This window comes from Psammomys obesus, unplaced genomic scaffold (assembly GCF_907164565.1).
Source record: "Psammomys obesus unplaced genomic scaffold, mPsaObe1.curated_primary_1811, whole genome shotgun sequence".
In the NCBI taxonomy this organism is placed as follows: domain Eukaryota; kingdom Metazoa; phylum Chordata; class Mammalia; order Rodentia; family Muridae; genus Psammomys; species Psammomys obesus.
In genome coordinates this window covers 1,150,488-1,159,031 of record NW_026596166.1, presented here as the reverse complement: position 1 = coordinate 1,159,031, position 8,544 = coordinate 1,150,488, and positions in this window count along the sequence as shown.

Below are 8,544 nucleotides of genomic sequence, written 5' to 3'. Positions count from 1 at the left end.
AAAAAAAAAAAAAAAAAAAAAAAAAAAAAAAAAAAGAAAGAAACCAAGCAAACAAACAAAATTAAATTAAATAAGTCACAAACAAGTCCCTTGAAGCCCTTCTCATTCTTGAGTTCTCAGGTTTCCTTAATAAATCAATGTTTCCTTTGCTCAAATTAATAACAATTCCCCAAATTCTATTTATAGGTCTTCTAAGTGTTCTTAGAGGGTTGTTCCAGGGTTTCCTAGCAGATGCACAGCCCCCCTAGAAATGGTGTTGGGTTTGCAAATAACCTATGCTTGTGCTCCTGCATACTTTACTCTCTAGAGCACATGTAATGCCCTGGCTGTTCTGGACTCACTTTTGTAGACCAGGCTGGCCTTGAGTTCACCGACATCTGCCTGCCTCTACCTCCCGAGTGCTGGGATTAAAGATGTGCACCACCGCACCCAGCTCTAGTCTCTTCTATTTTGTCACGGTGACAAAACACCAGAGGGAACAACTGAAGAGAGGAAAGGCTTGCTTCACAGCTTCAGAGGTCACACACTGGTCAACTGGCTGCAGTGTTCCAGGGCCTGTGCCAACACAGAGGATCACGGTGGAAGGGCAAGGTGGGACAAAGCAATTCACCCATAATAGCCAGGAAGCAGGAAGAAATGTGCTCACCCCCTTTGTTCCTTCCTATTGAATGGGCCCTCACAGGATGGTCTGTCTTGCTTCACCATCTTAGGAAATGCCCTGGCAGACACACAGCGAAGGGTGCTTTACTCATCTCTTAGGTGGCTCTTGGTTCCCATCAAGATGGCAAGATGAACCACACCAGCCTAACAGAACACTCCTGGGAGCGGTGATATTTGGGCAGATGTGGGTGAGGCACCGTAGAAATCAGAAAAACCTTGTGCTCAGGAAGCAGGGAGTCAGTGCTCCTCTACCACAGTCCCTAGGGCTCTGGCCAGACTCCAAGCTCAGAGTACAGAGATGTAGGGGCAGGAGTAGAGGCTGAGCTCTGGCCTGTTCCTTGGAAGCATTCAGAGAGGGAGAGAAGGGGCCTGTCCAGGAGTCTAATGTAGGTCACAACTTGGGCCTTGGGTACTAGGCAGCTCCCCAGAGAGTCACTTCACACTCAGGCACTGTGACTGACAGAACTAGCTATCAGCGCTTGAGAGGCAGAGTCAGGATCTTGAGTTCAAAGCCAGCCTGGGCTACCTAATAAGCGCAAGGCTCAGTGGGATACATAATGAGACCGTCATAAAAATCAGACGAATAGCCCTCTCCACAAAGAAATGACGAAGGTGCCCAGCGTTCTGCCCAAAGATACATATCCGTTCAAATAGAGGGAGGTTCCTGTGTCAAAACAGACCCTTAGCCAAGCGTAGCAGTTTCATTGTTAGTCCAGGGCATCCTATGAAGACACTAAGGTCCACAGCATTATGCTTGACACACAGTAGGCACTCAGTCACTGGCAGTTAAAGTCTGAAAAAAAGACTCCAGTTACCTGGGACCCCGAGGAGAGGGTATAGTTTTTAAGAGCACTAGTCGCTCTTCCAAACGACCTGGATTCCCAGCACTCACACGAGATGGCTCACAACCATGTGTAACTCCAGTCCCAGGGGATCCAACACCCCCTTCCGGCTTCCACAGGTCCTGCACGCACATGGCACACAGATAAACATGGCAGACCAAACACCCGTACACATGAAATAAATTTTAAAAGAGACTTAACTCACTTAGGCAGAAATTGAATTGAAAGCTGAATTTCCCTGCAGGCTGTGGCCTGGAGAGCTCTCCAGGGCTGGCCTGCGGGGACCACAGGAAATCTGTTTCTAATGGGCTTCTGTGGAAGCTTAAGCAGTCCTTCTATCCAATTAACAGGCCCAGCAGACATGAGGGAACAGGTTTCTTCCTGAGCCTGGACACTGCCATCCCTCATCCCTTGGAAATGAGATTATGGGGAGGGCAGGGCCAGGGAGGAAACTGACCTAACTCAATTATCAGCCCTGGTTTGTCCATTTTAGCCTGGGAATAGGAAAGGAGGAGGTGAGATCAGAGGGGAAGCCAGAGCCTCTCAGGAAATGACAAATCTGAAAACATGGCCAGTGTAAGCCCACCTCAGCTTCCCTGAGGACCATCCTGGGATTAATAGACTCATCTCCGTGCTGTCCTTATCAAGTGCCAGTTGCAGAGGCCCCAGTTGTCCCTTGGAGATCAGCTTGGGCACCCTTTATAGCTATAGACTGTCCGCTTTAGCTCCAGCTCCTTAGTAAGGAGGTGGTGGTTACCTGTCAAGGCCTTCAGTGACGTTATTGATTCAAAGGCAGATGGCTGCGCTGTCACTGAGACTGGGGACAGCTGGTTTCGGATTTGTCACAAACCAGATATTGAACTTTGGGAGGTATTTGGCGCCAGTCTCACCTGTAAATGATATTTATGACCCTGTGGGAGACATAGGGGCTGTGTTCTTGACATCCGCTCATTTCCCTCTGGGTGGCAAATCGTGATCTCCAGGTGGGTTCTCGGCAGCTCTTGTCAGTCTTGCCTCTTGCCCTTCTAGCCTTGAGAGCTGAAGGCCTTGTCCTGCTGAAGAGGTCCAGGTAGAGCCACTCCATTAGGGACTTCAGAAAGCTTCTCTCTTGTCCCCAGAACAAGTCAGTGCTTTCCTGAATGACAGTAACAGCTACTTCGACACATCAGGAGAAGCCAGCCCAAGACAAAGCAGACACATACAGTAGGGGCAGGGACCAGAGAACCGCACAGAAAGAACTGGAGCCCCAAGAAATGTCAGGGCCACTCTGTTCTGGAAATGTTCAGCCATAGTGGAAGGCAAGAACTTTCCATCATTACTTCATGTAGTTTGAGAATGAAAAAAGGAACTACAAAAGAAAGGGACATGATTAGTCCCGGGTATGGTGGAGGAGGAGGTTTAAGGGAGAACATAGCCAGAGGCAGAGACATCTGGGAAAGTCCAGAGTGAACACGACCCTGAGCTGGGCCATGTGAGGAGATGGGGGAGAGAACAAGGGAGAGCCAGACCAAGAGGCCAGGAGGGGATAGGGTAGACGAAAAGTGCCAAAAAGACTGGTGTAGTCAAATGTCTGGATTATACAGGGAAGGGCAGCCTGGACCCTTCCTGGAGAAGTTCAGGGTAGAGGGTGAGGTATGCCAGCCGTACCCTGTAACAGGTAGGAACTGAGGGATGCAGGGAGAACCTGGCAGCCAGGTCCACCTTGATATGCTCATGGGCACCTCAGTTAGCCATTTGTCCTGGGTTTGAGGCCTAACAGTGTGCATGGCATTTTCCATCGCCTGTCACCACTAGTATCTTAACCATGAACCAAGATTACATTCAGACTTCAAAGGCTCCTGAGGGGAAACTGGCTCCTGTGATCTTTCCCCAGTGACGTCCAGCTGCACCCGGGGTGTGGGCGGGGCTCACTGGACACATCCACTCTGTTTGCACAGGAAGGGTGGTGAGGAGTCTGTTGGAGATTTTTCTCATCTCTACCTATGTCAGCAGGTTGAGAAGGATTTTTTTTTTCCCTAGGCTGTTTTCCTAGGCTGGATGCAAGGAGCCTGTCCACAGATGCACAGGGGAAGGCGGATAAGTTCTGGCAACTAACTCTCAGGTGGCTGCTTCATTTATTTCCTGGCTGACGGCTGTGCTTAAAAACTGAGTCTCAGTCTCTTGTACCCAGGACAGCTGACTCAGAATAATTTCGCTGATCTTCATTTCTCAGCACGCAATGCCCGCTGAAACGCAGGATTTCAGCTATGACCTTCCTTCCATCTTAACCAACTCCCCCGAACTCAAGGTTGTATATTTTGGCTGCCTGTTTGAGGGGCAGGTTAGGTTTGGGATTTGTCGAGCTTCCAGCAGGTTCTATCTATGGGATAGAACGGTGCTAGGAATTTTCACACGCATTTTCTTATTTCCTATCCAAATTGCTGCTGGTATTTCATACCCGCTTCCTAGAAAGAAACAAGAGTTACCAAGAGTTCTCAATACTGGTGCAGACCAGAAGGAAACACGTCTTTTTCCAGCTGCCACCGAGGAACTTCTGGTCAGGTGGCTCTGATGTCCCTTTCTTATTCCGTTATGATGACTGGCTGAGGCTGGCGTGGTTGTTAGGTCCTTAGGCAGCGGAGGAAGAGGTGGCTAACCAGTAGCCCCACTGTCACTTCTGAGTTCCTTCCAGGAACCCTTAGTCAGTCTGGTTTTCCCAAGCCTGAAGGGCCAGAGGCAACCACGTGCCACTCGAGTGCAATGGCCCTTGGGCAGGGTCAAGGTAGGTGAACCTTGACCAGTTCCTGTTTGAAACCAGAAGCATAAAGAGGAAGTCGCCAAGGCCAATTCACAGATTTTTCTCTCAGTTTTCCTTTTAAACATTTTTACTGAGAAAGTTTGTGTGCCCTAAAATTTGCCCATCCAAAGTACACAAGTCAGTATTTGTAGAGTTTTTAATTGCTATAGCGCTCTTGTTTGTCTGTTTGTTTGAGTCAGGGTTCCTCTGTGCAGCCCTGGCTGTCGCAGTTGAGCCTGGCTCTAAACTCCTAATCCTGCTTCTACCTCTCAAGTGCTAGGATTTCAGTGGCACACTGTCACAGCTAGCTCTGGACTTTTCTTTTTCTTTTTTGGTGGAATAACAACCCACTGTGTCAGTTTATCAGCAGTCGAGTGGTCCACAGCTAGAAAGATCTTTATGTGATTGTGAAGGCCCCTCTTAGGTGACCAGCCCAGTCTGTCTTCACCTGAATCTCAGTTCTAGTGTTTCTGGTAGTAAGTGCCCTTATTTTATATGGCCTGGACAATGTGCCTTCTCACTTTATGTACATGGACTTTTCTTCCTCTTCCTCTCCTTTCTTCTTCTTCTTCTTCTTCTTCTTCTTCTTCTTCTTCTTCTTCTTCTTCTTCTTCTCCTCCTCCTCCTCCTCCTCCTCCTCCTCCTCCTCCTCCTCCTCCTCCTCCATCTTCTTCTTCTGGTATTTTGAGAATGGGTTTCTCTGTGTAATATCCTGGCTGTCCTGGAACTCAGTTTGTACACCAGGCTGGTCTACAAACTCTGAGAGTTCTCACTCTCAAAGATCTGCCTGCCTCTGTCTCCTAAGTGCTGAGTTTAAAGATGGGTGCCACCAGGTCAGGGCTTTATTTATTTATTTTAAATCAGGATCTCACAATGTAGCCATCACTGGCCTGGAACTTGCTATATAGACCATACTGACCTTGAGCTCAATAAAGATCTGCCTGCTTCTGCCTCTGGAGTACTTGGACTAAAGGCTCACACTGCCATGTCTTGCCCTGCACATGCAATTTTCATTTTCATACATAGTACTACCTTGGCTACTATTCTGCACTATTCCTTCACTGGCACTGTATTTTTAGGATGATCCGTGTTGCCATGAGTATGTCTGGTCATTCTTGCCAGTAGCTGTGTAGCCTATAGGAGCGGTTTGCTGCCACATTTTGCACATCTGCCCCCATGAGAATGAATACCTGTTGGCCCCCGCTCTCTGCTACTGCCTAGTAGACATCTGAGTAGGGGTCTGTTTTAGGACCAGGTGGGAGCATCTAGAACATACATCCAAGAGTGGATTTCTGCCTCAGAGAATGTGTGGTCACATCCATTGAGGTTCTGAATCGTGAGCAGTCTTTCCCTTCCTGGTGAACAACAAGCCTCGAACCACAGGGAGACAGAACTGTTCCCACAAATTCTCGTTCCAGAAACAGCAGCCAGGACATACTCCCTGTGAGGTCTGCACACCTCAGAGTCTCCGTGATGGGCTATATCTGAGGTCTGTACAACTCTGCATCTCCTTGATGAGGTACACCTGGCTACAGAAGGGCAGTGCTAGCACCATCTTTTTTTTTTTTTTTTTCTATTGTGTTTACAGAGACGAAGAGGGGCACATGGGCCACGGTACTATGTGTGGAACTCAAAGGGCAGTGTGGAGTTGGTCACCTTCATCCCTCTTTATGTGGATGTTCCCAGGGATGGAACTCAGGTCACCAGGTTTGTGTGGCAAGCACTTTAGCCCGCTGAGCCATCTCGCTGGCCCAGGTCCATCGTCTACTTCACATCTCACTATTAAGTCCTGGCCCTACTAAGTAAGTTTTATAACTTTAGTTATAAAACTTTATATAACTAAAGTTATAAAGTTATAACTTTATAACTCATGGATTAGAGTTTTCAAGGGAAACTACTTCTCCAAGAATTTGCTTGTGTTCTTGGGTTGCCCTGACCTGTAACCATCATGTCTGTGCTTTGTAACTGAGGAGAAGTCATAGGAAGGAAAGGTTCTGGAGACCCTTGGAAGATCAGGGAAGGGAGAGGAAAGAGTTGAAATGATTTGATGGGATTTACCTATGTGGGCTAGTGGCCTCCCAGAGAGACTCAAGCGCTCCAGGGTAGGGGATTCTCTTGAGAGATCTCCTAAGTTTGGGAATGTTGGTCATTTGGGCAAAGCTGAAGGCCATGTGGGCTCTTTAAAGATTGATTCCAGAGGGCCTCTGAAAGACCCTCCCCAGCAGGGTATCAAAACATATGCTGAGACTCCTAGTCAAACTTTGGGCGGAGTGCAGGGAATTTTATGAATGAGGGGGAGATAGTAAGACCTGGAGGGGACAGGAGCTTCACAAGGAGAGTAACAGAACCAGAAAATCTGGGCACAGGGTTCTTTTCTGAGACTGATACTCCAACCAAGGACCATGCATGGAGATAACCTAGAACCCCTGCACAGATGTAGCTCATGGCAGCTCAGTGTCCAAGAGGGTTCCCCAGTTATAGGAACAAGGACCATCTCTGACATGAACTCATGGGCTGGCTCTTTGATCACCTCCATCTGAAGGGGGAGTAGCCTTACTAGTCCACAGAGGAAGACAATGAAGCCAGTCCTGATGAGACCTGCTAGACTAGGATAAGATGGAAGGGGAGAGGACCTCATTGGACTGGGGGAGGGGCATAGGAGAAGAGGAGGGAGGGAGGGTGGGATTGGGAGGGGATGAGGGCTACAGCTGGGATACAAAGTGAATAAACTGTAATTAATAAAAATAAAATAAAAATAAAAAAGAGATTGATTCCATTCAGAACCAGGCAGTGATGGTTCATGCCTTTAATTCCCAGTGCTCAGCAGGCAGAGGCAGCCAGATCTCTGAGAGTTCAAGTCCAGCCTGGTTTACAGATAGAGTTCCAGGACAGCCAGGGCAACACAAAGAGAAACCCTGTCTTGAAAAACAAAACAAAACAAAACAAAAAACCAAACAGATTCCGCTAAGCTACCCTGTATCCCTCTGTCCCATGGTGTCTCTTTGAAGGAAGAGGAGCATCTGCAAAAGTCGTAGACAAAGAATCTGCTTGTGTGTAATGTGACTCGCTTGTCCTCATTTTGGTTTCATGAGTTTGCCTTTCTCATCATAGGCTCTTTTTAAAGTGAAAGCAGCCACCCTGCTTGACAGACCACAGCACACACTCAGTGAACAGTCGGTACCAGCAACGTCACTGGACGCCTGCTGGCAGCTGGGATGGGAGGTAGTATCTTCAGTGCCTAGGGCTCCCCCAAGCTGCTGCCATTTCATTCCTTTCGAAGCCTCTGGCTTTCTAAGACACTTCTGTGCCTCACTTTACGCAGGCGGGGTTTAGGAAAAGAAGGATACCCTCTCTTTGCAGCACTGAGCTTCATTTGCGTGTGTGCTCAAATAAATGGCGGGAATGAAGATTGACAGGTGAGATTTTTAGAGTCTCCAGGACCCTCTACCACTATTTCTTGTCAGCATTTTGCTTCCTAGCAGTGTTGGATGATGGTCAATGGGTCATTAGACCTGAAGGGAGACAAGATTGTGAGGAAAAAAAAGTTTGTTTGTTTTTTTTTTTTTTAACCAGAAGAGGCTCAGGACTATAGAGCTGGAGCAAGCTTGACAGTTCCCTCTGTGCTGGAACCCTGGAACAGAGGGGCGGCAGCATCTGGAGATCAATGGCCAGCAAGGGGCAGGAAGTGACACAGAATGGCGCGGGGCACAAGATCTGGACCTGGTTTCAGAAGCCTGTTTCCTCCTTCGAATTTGTACAGCAGGAGGTCTGGGAAACTGTAGGGCAACCCGCTCCCCGCGCCTCATTCCCAAGGAGGGCTGACAGGAAGATGGCCGCTGTAACTGCAGGGCTCCCAGGTGTGGGCCTCTCTACAACCTGAGCTAGGTAGGGGCTCTTGGGGCCAGGAGAGGGGGAGGGGAGACTGAATGGTGATGTGCATATTCTGGGGGGAAGCAGAGGTAAAAAGAACTGAGGGGTGCTGAGAAGGCCTCTTTATGGTCTCTACTCCCCTTGCATGAGCCATAGCAGTCAAGCTGGTCGTACAGAGTTTTCCATTGCCCTTTAGAGCCTGGATCTTCTGGGATTTTTGAAGGTGGGAACCCTAGAGCCTAAGGAGAATAGAGACCCGATGTCCTTCCTGTCTGCCAAGGCCTTGCTCCAATCTTACAGGAGAGTCCATGACTGCATGAATGATGGCAAGAGCCAATTCCAACTAGAGCAGATGAGCTGGTTTTTTAAAACAAAAATATAGCTTGGCCTTTTTTT